At 49.3% G+C, this 13470-nt stretch overlaps 1 long non-coding RNA gene and 1 pseudogene across 2 annotated transcripts in view; one reads left to right on the top strand and one right to left on the bottom strand.

Moving 5' to 3' along the window:
• Positions 1-9173, top strand: part of LOC311600325 — a 25778-nt gene extending 16605 nt beyond the window's left edge. The window contains exon 3 of the long non-coding RNA XR_014780212.1: positions 8047-9173. This is a non-coding gene — a long non-coding RNA (uncharacterized lncRNA). The remainder of the gene's footprint in view (positions 1-8046) is intronic.
• A 2001-nt stretch (positions 9174-11174) lies between these two features.
• LOC311599226 (large ribosomal subunit protein uL3-like) lies at positions 11175-12692 on the bottom strand (annotated as a pseudogene). Its single transcript has 2 exons — positions 12240-12692; positions 11175-12040 (listed from the first exon to the last, which is right to left on the bottom strand). The product of its transcript is annotated as a large ribosomal subunit protein uL3-like (transcript).
• Positions 12693-13470: the final 778 nt, after the last annotated feature.

Raw genomic sequence — 13470 nt, 5'->3', positions numbered from 1 at the left:
GTAGGCCCTTCCCAGGGAAAACTATTTCTATTTCTCACATTTTCAGCATTCCCTGGTTGCCCATAATTCTTTGTCTAAGGTTGAGGCCTTGTGAACTTTCCCCTTCCATGTTACCATGGCTACTGGTGTCACCCTTGTTCAGGTCTTGTGTAGGTGGCCGTGTTGATGAGACTTCATGGCCATAGCTTCTCTGACATTTCTAGGAGACACAATCTCACAGCAAACTTCTTCTGCACAATGATCCCCGAAACTTACGTACAGGATTTGTGTGTAGAGGGATCCGTTGGGACTGGGCATCATGCAACCTCTCTGTGTTTTGGTCTACTGCGACAAGGGCTGGGGTTTTGTTGCTGTTGCGTTGGTATAACCAGCCCAGTAGACCCACAAGCATGCTCACCACACACGATGCTGCTTTCTGTCCTTCCTGTCTCAGAGCACTATGCCCCAATGCCCTAGTGCACGTCAGACCCACTGTCCAACCCTTCTCTTTCCATAGCTGGCCTTATGACCGGACTTCCTGCCACAGCCCTGAGCGTAATCTCACCTATGGGACAAAGAACCCAAGTTCAGCTCCCAACACCTGTGTCAGGCAACAACACACTGTAATCCCAATTCCAGGGGATCCGAGGCCCTCTTCTGGCCTCCGTGAGAATCCATACACATGTGGCTTATGCACATAGAGACATAAACGCATATGTAATAAAATTAAAATTCTCAGTTCTGTGGCATTCGCCCATGTGAATCCATCTCTATAGCTCTAAGACAGGGTAAGAAAGTGCTTCCGTGAAGACTGAGATAGACAGTAAGTGTATTAGCCCACAGAGCCTCTGACGCACGTGAACATTTCAGTAGACCCCAAACCATCTTCCTTATTTCCAAGGGTTCCCAAAATTTGAGGCCAGCCTGGTCTACAAACTGAGTCCAGGACAGCCAAGGTTATGCGGAGAAACCCTGTCTCAGAAAAACAAAACAAAACTACAACAACAACAACAACAAAGTCTAGGAAGTACTACGGCCACTTGGTCCAAAACACATGTTGTCAATGACACCACCATATCGACACCTGTTTGCTGACCCTCGTTAACAATCTGTTGGGTTTATGGCGTGTCATCTACTCCCCAAGACAGTCAAGATGCCCAAAAACATTCCACTTGCACTGAAGTTCTATGAATTGCATAGTCTATAGAATAGAAAAACAAGGTTTGAACTAGACAGGCTAAGTGACCTACTGAATGTCACACAGTTGCCAGGCAGCAGCGCAAGACGATGCACGTCTTCTGTCTGACCTATCCCTGATTTACTGAACAAGTCGTTCCAGACACCTGTTCCAGGCTTGGCCATATACTAGGACTGAAGACCCAAAGACACAGGAGGACAAAGTCCTTGGGGCTTTCAAGGGAGAAACAGACCTGTGACTGCTGGGCTCCAACCCCGTGCAGATGGAAGCCTTGCAGTCCCAGGCCCGCTCAACTCCCCTCCCGCCAGCCCTGCTGCTGCTCCTGGCTGCAGAACCCCAGACCAGACACACTTCCTGAGGCTGCTGTTTTCCTTGGCCCCTGAGATGGGAGACAGTGTGCCCAACAGGGTGGAAAACAAGGCGCGGGATGGGGGAGGCGAGGGGAGAGCGGGCCCCTGCTCCCACCTCTTACAACCTGTCTCTAGGTGGTGGAAACAGAGAGCAGAGAGGCTACCCTTCCATCCACCCACCAGCCCATCCAGGCCATTGTTCGCTTGTTGTGACAGGGGGTTTGTCTGAGGCCCATGAACAGGACTGAGGGTTTCCTCCCCAGCGCTCCCTGCTTGGACAGCTGGAGGAAACAGGCGACCAGCGAGCCAGCTCTCCATTCCAACAATAACAGGCTGCCTGCCCCACTGGTAGGTGCACTGGTGGTGGAGGGGGGCAAGGGTGATGGCGAGCCTGGAGCCAGAGAGGCCACCCCACTCCACCCTGCCACTGACAAAACATGTTTTCTTGTTTTCTGAGGGGGCAGGGGTGGCTGGTACCCCTCCTGAGCAAATATGGTGCTGATAAGTGCAAGGGACCGACCGCGGCTGGCAGGGTAGCAGCTAGGGCCGCATTCCTGGGCAGAGCCAAGTTGACCCTGAGGGTCACTCAGACCAGCCTGCCAGGTCTAGGAGTCTGGGCAGAGACTTCCTGACCAAGAAACGGAAGTTCTCCTTTAATGAGATGAAGACCCCAGCGTGCTTTGAGAGCTGGGATGTTCTACCTGGCACCTGCTGTTCCCTCCCCCTTCTCTGTGTCACCCCTCTGCCTCCCGCTTACCAGCAGAACCTCAGTGCTTCTGGAGAAACAAAGACTGGTGCCCATTGTCTTAGAAGAACCGGGTTCAGAGAGACTACATCACTTACTCACAGACATGCGGCAGTGGGACTACAAACTCACTGTCCATTACGTTTGTCAGTTCTGACTCTATCCAGCAAGTACTCATATCCTTTGGGTCCCCCTCTGTTTTCCAACCCCATGCACAATTTTTTTTTTATGTCCCTCTGGGGAAAGATCCTTTTTTTCCTCCCTAAGACAGGATCTCATGTAGCCCAGGCTGGGCTCAAATTGCCTTTGTAACTGAGATAACCTTGATCCTTCTGCCTCCATCGGTGCTGGGGTTATAAGCATACACCTCCATGCTCAGTGTATACAGTGCTGGAACCAAACCAAGGACCTCAGCATGCTAGGCCAGCACTCCACCAACTAAGCTATGTCCCCGGACCCTGAGGGCGGTGTTCATATAATATCTAGAAGATGCGCATTCAGCATGCAAACGCCCTCTGCCACCTCTCCCTCCAAGTCGGGGACCACGGGGTAAACTAGAGGCCCAGTAGCTACCAGCTCAGGACTTGCTGTGCACCCGAGCACTGAGAGTGCTCAACCGAGGCCACTCCTGCGTGTCGGTGCACAAACCCAGAACAGCTCTACCAGTCAACTTGACAGAGCAACCTGTCTGTTGATTTCACTTCTTTGTGGGGGGAAAGGAGAGTGAGCATCCGCACTGGTGGAGGCTTCTAGCAGAAGCTAAGAGAGAGGCTCTCATCTGCCTGTGGGCCACCAGTCACAGAGGTGCTGCAGTACATACTGCTGTGAGGGCGGGAGTTGTGCTGCCCAGCTGTGGCAATGAGGGGACGCCGCAGTGAGACACTCTGGGAAGGATGAGAAGACTGATTCAGTCAGCTTCTCACCACGCACAGAGAGAACACTGGTGATAAAACATGTGCGCCCCCCCCCACTCCCGTGGGCTGTCCCACCACACCCCTCAGCTCAGCCCTGGACCGTCCTCTTCCTCTGTAACTGCAGCGGATATTAGGAACCATCCCAAAGTAGGATGCCGCCTCAAAATCTGCCTTCCACACGTTTCTCTAAAGCACCACATTCTGAGCTGATGTTAGAACTGATCCCCAGGGCTGGCAAGCTGGCCCAATGAGTAAAAAAGCTTGCCATACAAGCTTGATGGCCTGACCTTGAGCATCAGAACCCACCTAGAGAGAGAAGGTCAGAACCAACTCCACAAAGTTGTCCTCGGACCCCCACACTCCTGCTGCGGCACAAGCACATCTTCCCCCCGGCCCCTGACATCATAATAGCAAATAAAAATTAAATTGTAAAAAAAAAAAAAATAGAAAAGAACCGATTCTATGTCTAGGTCTGGCAGTGCATGCTGGTAATCTCAGCTACTTGGGAGGCTGAGATAGAAGGATTGTTAAATTCAAGGCCTGACTGGGCTGTAGACTGACTTCAAGGCCAGCCTAGAAAACTTAATCAAGAACCTATCTCAAAGTGAAAAATACTGAAAAGTCTGGGAACATAGCTGTGGTAAAGAATTTACTATGTATAAGGCCCTGAGTTCGGGCCTCAGTACCAAAAGCAGAAATAAAAACCCATCACCACGCACAGGAATCCTGGAACATAAGATCCCAGGCCCACGGGTCTTAGCCAGGGCATGTTTGAGATCTGTTTCATGGACTGTTCTCTGGCCTGGAGGTGTCTAGCATGAATCTCATGCTTTCAAACTGAACAAACCTACCCAGCCCAGCCCTCCAATTCCACAGCCCTCACTCATCTTCCCTTACTGTCCAGAGCTCTATTTTTGTTCTATGCTTATCCGTCTACACACCTGCTTCCTGTCCCTAAGGTCCTGGCCTGAGAATCCAGTCCAAAGAGGCCTGGCCTCCTGCTGGTCTAGCTGTGGGTTGAGCTCCCCGTTTTTGTCAGCCAGCGCAGCCCCCAAGGGAGTCCTGGACGGGTGACTTCTCACCTGTGCTGCATGCCATCAATCTGACCTCGAACCTTCAAGGAAATCCCCAGCTGAGGGACCTGGCCTTTGGTGTTATACCGTGGCCTGGCTTGTAGGTTTAGTGTCTGCCCCCCTCCTCTGCTGGAAATAAGTTTCAGGTCAGTAGAAGTCATGTGACAGGGGATAGATGGACAAGAGCCCCAATATTGTTGTCCATTCACACTCACACATACACACACACACACACACACACACACACACACACACACACACACACAAAACAGGTGTCAATTTTAGTTACTTTATTTAAAAATATTTTTTATTTTTATTTTATGAGTTTGAGTGTTTTTTGTTTGTTTGTTTGTTTGTTTGTTTGTCTTTCTCTGCACATATATAGACATATGTGTGTGTCTGGTGCCCACATGGGCAAGAAGAGGGTATTGGATCACCTGGAAGTAAAGTTACAGATGATTATTGAGCAGGAGATGGGTCCTCTGTAAGAGCAGCAAGCACCCTTAGCTGCTGAGTCACCTCTCCAGCTGGCCCACTACCCCAGGAAAAAATCATTCTTAATTAAGGGTGTGTGTGTGTGTGTGTGTGTGTGTGTGTGTAAGTGTAGGTGTGTGCACATATCACAGCTGCTCTTGGAGTCCAGAAGAGAGCATTGAATTCCCTGGGCCTGGAATTGTAGCATTTGTGAGTCACTCAGTGTGGGAGGTGGAAACCAATCCCTAGCCCTCCGCAAGATCAATAAGCACTCATATTACCAGCTTTAAAGAAATTCTGCTTGTCAAGCACGGAGCCCACATCTGTAATCCCTGCATTGGAGCGGTCGAGGCAGGAGGATCAGGAGTTTAGGGTCATCCTCAGATATGTAATTCAAGGCCAACCTGGGCTACACAAGACCTTATCTTGAAAAAAAAAAAAAGTAAGAGTGATGATGGCCTCAGAGGAGAGCAGAGGAAAGCAAGCTGTACCGGTAGCTTTTACACATGTCACAGATGGGACCTTCCTGAGGATGCTAGAGTAGGGTCCGTTGTGGTAGAGCTAATTGAGGCGTAACTATCGCCCTGTTCTTTCCTGCTGATGATTTGTTGCAGTGAGAGAGAGAACCGTGAAAGGCAGTGTTCCGTCCGTTTGGGGTCTTCAGTGGGTACCTGTGTAGGGGGCAGACAAGTGGGGGGACAGGAGACACAAAGAAATGAGGGCAAGTCTGGATTCTGATCAAACCCCGTTTATTGAGAAGTTTCACAGCGTTTTTATAAGGCAAGGGACAGGGAAGCATATTACTATGGCAACCCAGCTGTAGGCTATCTCAAGACTCGAGGAATTCCAAGCAGGTCACAACCTTCTGCCATACCGAATATTTTGCTATCTTTATCTAATCTAACTGCTAAACTACAACAGGGTGGCTCCGTCTAAATCTTATCTTTAGTCTAACTGCGGAACCATGACAGGGTCTGCTGGTTTCTGGTAAATGGCAGACTGCTGGAGAAATAGGAACCTAGGCTCTGACAAGATGGCTGAACATTGGCCATATAGCCCGTCCCCTACAAAGCAGGGGGTGGGGGGGTGGGGGGGTGGGGGGGTGGAACACTGAGTTTGAATTGGATTAGAATGACAATGCGGGCTCAGGATGCAGTTCCCTTCTGGAATATCTAAGTTTGCTTCCCTTGTCACTAGTCATTGATATGACTTGCAGGTGCATGAACAACTCTGGTGTATTTCTACTTTTGGATTTGACCCAAAAGAAGCACCAGTAAGTCTCAAGACGTGGACCCTCAGAAGCCTGGAGATCAAATACGACAACTTTGAAGACACGTGCAGGAGATATTAGGTGGTGTGGTTAGGTTGTGGTAATTGAGGTATAGAATTAGATTTTCTGACTTTGATTTTTTTTTTTCAGTAAAAAGAAAGTTTTGATATGTTATTTTGTTTGTTTGTTTATTTTTTGGTTTTTTGAAATAGGGTTTCTCTGTGTAGCCTTGGCTGTCCTGGACCCACTTTGTAGACCAGGCTGGCCTCGAACTCACAGCTATCCGCCTGCCTCTGCCTCCCAAGAGCTGGGATTAAAGGCGTGCGCCACCATGCCCGGCTGTTTGTTTGATTTTGAGACAGGGTTTCTCTGTGTAACAGAGCCCTGGCTGTCCTGGACTCTCTTTGTAGACCAGGCTGGGCTTGAACTCACAGAGATCCTCCTGCTCTGCCTCTCGAGTGCTGGGATTAAAATCATGCGCCATCACCACCCAGCTTGAGTGTTATCTTCATTTCATAAGCAAATAAATAAGTGTAGAAGAGCGGATTAAAGTTGGCCTATTTGGTGCTCGCGTCGGCAGCACATACACCAACGTTGGAACAGTCCAGAGAATGTTAGCATGGCCGCTGTGCAGGAATGACTGACGTGCAAATCCACAGAGCTTTCCGCACTTTTTTAAATGGTCTAATCTGGGGAAGAGACAGAGGACTCAGAAGTCAAAGGCACTTGCTGCCACACCTCACATCAAACACCAGGCCCGCATTTGATCTCAGGACCCACGTGGTAGAAGGGAGAAAACTGACCCTTGAAAGTCGCCCTCTGACCTCCACAAGTGCAACATGACATGCATATGCACACGCACGTGCACACACATAAGTAAATAAATAAATAAAATGAGATTTTTAAAAACTAAATGTATATTAAGAGGATTCTTAACAATTGTCTGGGAAAACAAAATCCCAGCCTGCTCAGGCTCACTCCAAGCCTCACAAAGATCTAGAGGAAAATAAACAGAACTCAGGTCCACACAGGCTGAGAAATGCTGTCCTAGCCACCACTCATCGTGCTAATGACCCTAGTTCCTTACCCCTTCCCCATACACAGCCTTTGTCATATGACCTTGTAGCGTTTCCCACTTACAAGGCGCCATCTGTCCGCCCTCCTCTTGAGGTCTGCTCTGCCCAGCAAAATGAAACAGAGATATAACTAGGTACTGGTTCTGAGTCAAGAGCTTCAGAGGCCTTCATGTCTGTGTCTGTCCTCCTTCCAGTCCCACCGAGACCCCAAGCTTGGGTCCACTTGCAAGAAGCAAGATGAGTGACCATGCCACCTCCCTGGCCAAAATCGTCTAGATGAGTCAACAACCAAGTAACTTCCATACTAAAGGTCCCATCCTAAGTCAACAGGGCCGTTCAGCCAAACTCAACTAACTCCCTCCAGGCCTGGGAGCCATGCATCTTTTCTGATGCAAACTACTGAGGTTTTGTGCTCCTCACACAGCGGAAGCTAATGCGTGCACTCTCCGGGCAGCTGTTGGGTTAATTTGTTTTAGCTTCTTTCCTCACAGCGGCCCATCGTCCACTCATACCTGCTCTACCAACAGGAACCTTATTACCTCTATGGGCAGCCCATTTCAAAAACAGTATCTATATTTTGAGTTTAAAGTCTCTGTCTGAAAAAAATAAAAATAAAAAATAAAAAAAATAAAGTCTCTGTCTGTGTACTTCAACACTGAGGATGAACTGGTCAACCTACCCAGTCTATCCAAGTCTATTTTCATGTTTACTTGGGTCCTTTGAGTTTAAAAAGACCCCAAAGAAAGGCTGTTTTCTCTCTTAGTTTGTATAAGACAAGAACCCCTTGGCTCTCTGGAGCCTCCCTCTTCCTCGTCCTCTACACTGAAAAGCTGCCAAAAGGTGAAGATTGAATTTCCTCGGGGTCAGGCCTCACTCTCTCCAGGGCTGGCTCCACATCTCTGGCCTGACTCCCTCCAGCACTTGCCTGTCTGCCAATAGTCACACCTCTCTATTCCTTCCTCCACAGCAGCTGTAATACCGCGCCGCCCAGCCCGCTCAGCGTGTCACCGAGCGTGTGCTCTGATCCAGGAACTGTGTCGAGAATAAGGACGTGAAGGGCGCAGTCCCTGCCCTCCAGGAATTCAGCTAGTGAAGGCGTTTGAGGATCTAACTCAGGGACCTCAGTGGTGACGACACGGCCTTCGTGGGATGCATTGTACATACCAGGTGGTTTATTTACATTCATCTGTTTAGCATGCGCCAAGAGGTCAAAGGACAACTTGCAGAAGTCAGGCATCTCCTTTCTACCGTGTGGATTCTAGGCAGGACTGGAACTCAGACGGTCAGGTTTGGCGGCCAGCATCTTTACCTGCTGGGCTACCTCACCAGCTGCTGTGCTACGTACTTTATATCGTGCACTGTCTTATATCAAGATATTTTATATCACGCACTGTTTTACATCAAGATACTTTATATCATGTAGTACCTTCTTGCCACAAATGCTAAAGTTTTATTATCTTTTCTTCTTCCTTCCTTCCTTTCTTGTGTGGGGTGTGTGTGTGTGTGTGTGTGTGTGTGTGTGTGTGTGTGTGTGTGACTAATCAGGGTCTCTGTTCTACCACTGAGACCCCCCAAAGCTCACATGATTTATCCAAGTTATAGCTTATACACAGCAAGGATCTCCCTGTACACCAAATTGCCTTTGACCTCTCCTATTCAAAATTTTTGTGATGTCACACACCTCCCCCGAGTCCAATAATGGAATAAAAAGCATCCTTTTTTGCGTGGCGTCTGAGGACTCTCCTATTGTTATGCTCACACCAAGCCAGCATTCTCCAGGCTTTCCTACATTCTGAGCCTGGGATGCTCTCTAATCTAGGATGTCTCACTCCCTTTCAGACCCACTTCTTTCTGAGTCCCAACTCTGGAGTCTTCTGCTGGGACTCTCCTGTGTTCCCACAGCACTTTGGCAGGACTTCCCCCTGGCCCAGGCCAGTCACTCTCCCACATCAGATACAGGGGTGTGCAGAAACACAGATCGAGGTGGTACCCATGATGCACCCCACACAGGGCCAACACTCAGGTATCAGTGAGGCCGGACGACTCAGACGATAATATTGACAAAATAGGGCAGTGGACACAATCTTGGGACCAGAATTGGTTATTTAGATTCATTCAGCCAGAGCAAGAGAGAGAGAGAGAGAGAGAGAGAGAGAGAGAGAGACAGACAGACAGACAGACAGACAGACAGACATAGAGACAGAGAGACAGAGACAGAGAGAGAGAGAGAGAGAGGAAAGAGAGAGAAGAGAGAGAGAGAGAGAGAGAGAGAGGAGAGAGAGAGAAGAGAGAGAGAGAGAGAGAGAGAAGAGAGAGAGAGAGAGAGAGAGAGAGAGAGAGAGAGAGAGAGAGAGAGAGAGCTCTTTGTTTAGCCCAGGTTGACCTTAAACTTTGAGCTTCTGGTCCTTCTGCCCTCATCTCTTGGGTGCTGGCATTACAAGTATGCACCACCAAGTCGGGCCTCTGTAGTACTTGGCTGAGGGGGGGGAGGTGCTCAAGCCCAGAGCTTCGTGCATGGAAGGCAAATTTTCAACCAACTCAGCCACGTCTCAGTGCCATTCAAGCGACATTTCTTGAGCACCCCTAGTCAGTCAGGACTCCCGTTACAAACAACAGTAACAATTCAGTGGGAACCCACTGTAGGGGCATGCAGTATCTGCGGGAAGGATCAAAGTGAGTCTTAGAACACGTAGGCACCCAGGAGTCTTTGGCCGCTGGAGGTCTAGCTGAACTGACACTATAGGCAGAAAATCTGTGCAGAACAACACCACAGATGTCCACTCATGCCTGTGGGCACAGCGTCTCTAAATGACTCCTCTGAACCCCTGGATGTTTCTGTGGGTTCAAAGTCCTAACCTAGGTCACATGTCCTTGAGTGACTCTACAAGTAGAAGTCCCCTACTTCCACTGACCTCTGACGGAATGGGAGACAGTTCTTCTCCACCCATCCCCCACAAGACTCGAAGGAGAGTCCGTGAAAATGAGGAAGTGGGTGGGGCGCTGGGCAGCCAGTATTACACAGCTGAGGTCAACAATGGCTCACGCTTTGGAGCAGGGTGAGGAGGAGCCTCAAACACCTGTTAGAACAGTTCCCAAAAGGTAACCAGTGGAACAGTGGGCAGGTGGCTTTGAGGAGGGTTCAGAGGTCAAAGGGGTCATTTGAGAAACACTGCTTTAAACATCTTCAAGAGCTGTAAAAGCTTCTAATGTGTGATGTGCACTGTGTCTACCCAGGGACCCATGACATCCTTGGCTCTCCTGGTCACACAAGCCTTTTCTTGGAGAGTGTTCTGTAGAACTAAACCCAAGAAATCTATCCTCCATTATCAGACAGGGAAAGTGAGGGGCTTTCCTGCTCTCATGGCCTCTGACAGGCAACCCAGGACTCAGGAAAGGACCAGTTCCCAGCAGGAGTCAGAGAGATGGAGGTCAGGACCTGGGCCAAGGGACCAATCAGACCCTCCCCAGCCTGGCACCACGTCCCAGTGCTGCCTGCTGACACAAGCACCCTCCAGGTGCAGCTGGACAATGCACATTCTGTGTCTGCAGGTCTCACTTCCACCCTCAGGGAAACCCCTACCGCGACTGAGAAACACTGGGAGACTGGACCAGCTGTCCAGCTGCCCCAAGGCCAAAGGAAGGAACAGGAGACCCAGCATTTTGCAGGTGCGCAGTCCCCAATATGGAGTGGACTTCAGACACCTACTGTTAGTCCTTCCACACACACATCTGTGTGACCTGGGAGAAAGCTACATTCTCTCAGCCTTGGTTTCTTCAGCTGGAAAAAAAAAAAAAAAATTAAAAGCTGTATCCTATCAGTTGACTCATTTCAAATAAAAATCCAATAAAGTATTAAGCATTTTGTTTTGTTTTGTTTTGGGTTTTTTGTTTGTTTGTTTGTTTTTCAAGACAGGGTCTCTCTCTGTAGCCTTGGCTGTTCTGGACTCGCTTTGTAGACCAGGCTGGCCTCAAACTCACAGCGATCCGCCTGCCTCTGCCTCCCAAGTATTGAGATTAAAGGCTTGCACCACCACCGCCCAGCATTGTATTAAGCATTCTTTAGATGTAAAGTTATTATCATATTAGACATCAAAATTTTTTTCACTGGAAAAGTTTTTATTGAGACCCCACCAGCTGCACAAATTGCTTCTGGCATTAAACACCTTCCTCCTTGGCAATGTGGTCTTTCCTGAGTGGTCTCCGGAATGCTTTCTTCTCCTCCATGGTCTGGAAATGACCGTGGCCAAACTTGGAGGTGCTGTTGATGAACTTCAGGTCAGTCTTCTCCAGAGCTCGCCATTTGGTCTGCACCAGCAAGGACTTGCGGAGAGTAAGCACTCGTTTCTTGCTTCCCACCACACAGCCTTTGAACATGACGAAGCCATTGGTCACCTCACCATAATGGACAAAGCCACCCAGTGGGTTGATGCTCTTGTCAGACAGGCCGCAGTCAGGGGATGCATTGTTCCTGATCAGCTTACCATCCTTGATGAGGTAGCCTTGACCAATCTTATAAATCTTCTTGTTAATCTCTGTTCCGTGGTGGTAGCCTCTCTGCCCATCTCGAGCCACAGAGAAGACCACACGGGCAAGATGCCAGGCTCCAATACAGCCAACTTTGCGTAGCCCTCCGTGGGTCTTTCGCCGTAGTTTCTTCGTATGCCAACGACCGGTCACCCCTTTATATCCTTTGCCTTTTGTCACCCCATGACGTCAGTCATCTCATCCTGTCCAAACACCTGGTTCACAGGGCCCTGCTGCTCCAGCTCTCTCTGGCCCAGTCTAGCTTCTCAGCCACCGTGCCCCCCCCCCCCCCCCCCGGTCACCTGGATCTCCATCAACTGTGCTTTCTTCTGGCGCAGAGGAAGCAGGTGCACCTGAGTGTGGGCAATTACGCGGATGACCTGACTGTACTTCGTGCTGTTGAAGTCCTCCTCCAGCTGTTTCTTGCCCATGTCGTCCTGCCATTTCTTTCTTTTATATTATTTATTTATTTATTTATTATGTATACAGTGCTTGAAGGCCAGAAGAGGGCATTAGATCACATTATAGATGGCTGTGAGCCACCATGTGGTTGCTGGGAATTGAACTCAGGACCTTTGGAAGAACAGCAGAGCAGTCAGTGCTCTTACCCTCTGAGCTATCTCTCCAGCCCGCGTCCTGCCATTTCTTACAGTATTTGGTGAAGGCCTTCTTCTCAGACTTGTGCCAGTTCTTATAGAAGCGCCTTTGACACTCATCGCTGATGTGCTCAGCAAATACTGTCTTGAAGGTCAGGAGGCCTCGTGGGGTTACTACATATCCCACAATGCCCCCAACCACCATGGGTGGGGTTTCCACAATGGCTACAGCCCCCAGGACTTCTTTCTTGTTCACCTTAGATCCTGGCCTGTCGACTTCCCGGACGATGCAGGTCATGCCAGACTTGGAGCCTAGAAAGGCTGTGAGGTAAGGCGGCTTGGAAGGGTCATCCTTGGGGAAGCTCTTCACGTTCCCACAATGCCGGCTGCTGCACTTCTGAGGTAAGAAGCCCAAGGACTCGTACCTGGGAGCAGAGAAGTTCTTGTGAGACATTTCCACCGTCACACGCCACCGATAGAGCTAGACATCCAATTTTTGTTTAAGCACCTCTTTTTCTACTTAAGACCCTGAAAGATTTTTCAAGTAGATCATATACAACACACACACACACACAAACACATATACACAACGCACATACACACACACACAAAACACATACACACAACACACACACACTGTCATCTGTGGCAGAGCCTGGCACATGCAGCTGACAGTGTAAATATGAAACCCAGCTCTCATCTCTCTGCACTGATGGCGGACTCAGGTTTTGTCTTCTACCAACACTCAAAGAAAATCTGATGTATTCATCTCTTCCCCCAAAGCAAACCCCACGCTCCGAGCTCTGAAGATTCCATAGAGGAAATGCAACACCATACAATGAGATTCCAAACACTCGTAAGTGTTTCTCCCAACAACTAATATTCTTCAACCGAAACACAGTGAGCATCAGTGCTCTGCCAAGGAGGGAACACATCATTAAATCAGGGTGGCTGCCCTCTGCTTCATGGGGAAGCCACATCAGCGCAGTGCTCAGAGGCGGGGAATACAAAACCGATAGGAAGGGCTGGGGGAAACTCGCTGAAGAGAAGGCATCGCACTGAACTTTGGAAGATCTAGAAGCCGCCATCAAATGAACTGTCCTGACACCTCAAAGAGGAATACAGTGATAGGAGAGAGAGACACTGAGGGACCGAGCAACACCCACTGCCAACTGTAGAGGAGAAAAAAAAAAAAAACAGCTGAGTATGTCGGTCCTGGCTGTTCCTGGCCCAACCTCCCGCCAGTCCTAGGACAGAAAATAGCCTGGCTG

Source organism: Acomys minous (genome assembly GCF_964271855.1).
Source record: "Acomys minous genome assembly, chromosome: 6".
Lineage (NCBI taxonomy): Eukaryota > Metazoa > Chordata > Mammalia > Rodentia > Muridae > Acomys > Acomys minous.
The sequence above is the reverse complement of the archived record's forward strand: the minus strand, read 5'-3'. Positions and strand labels throughout refer to the sequence as shown.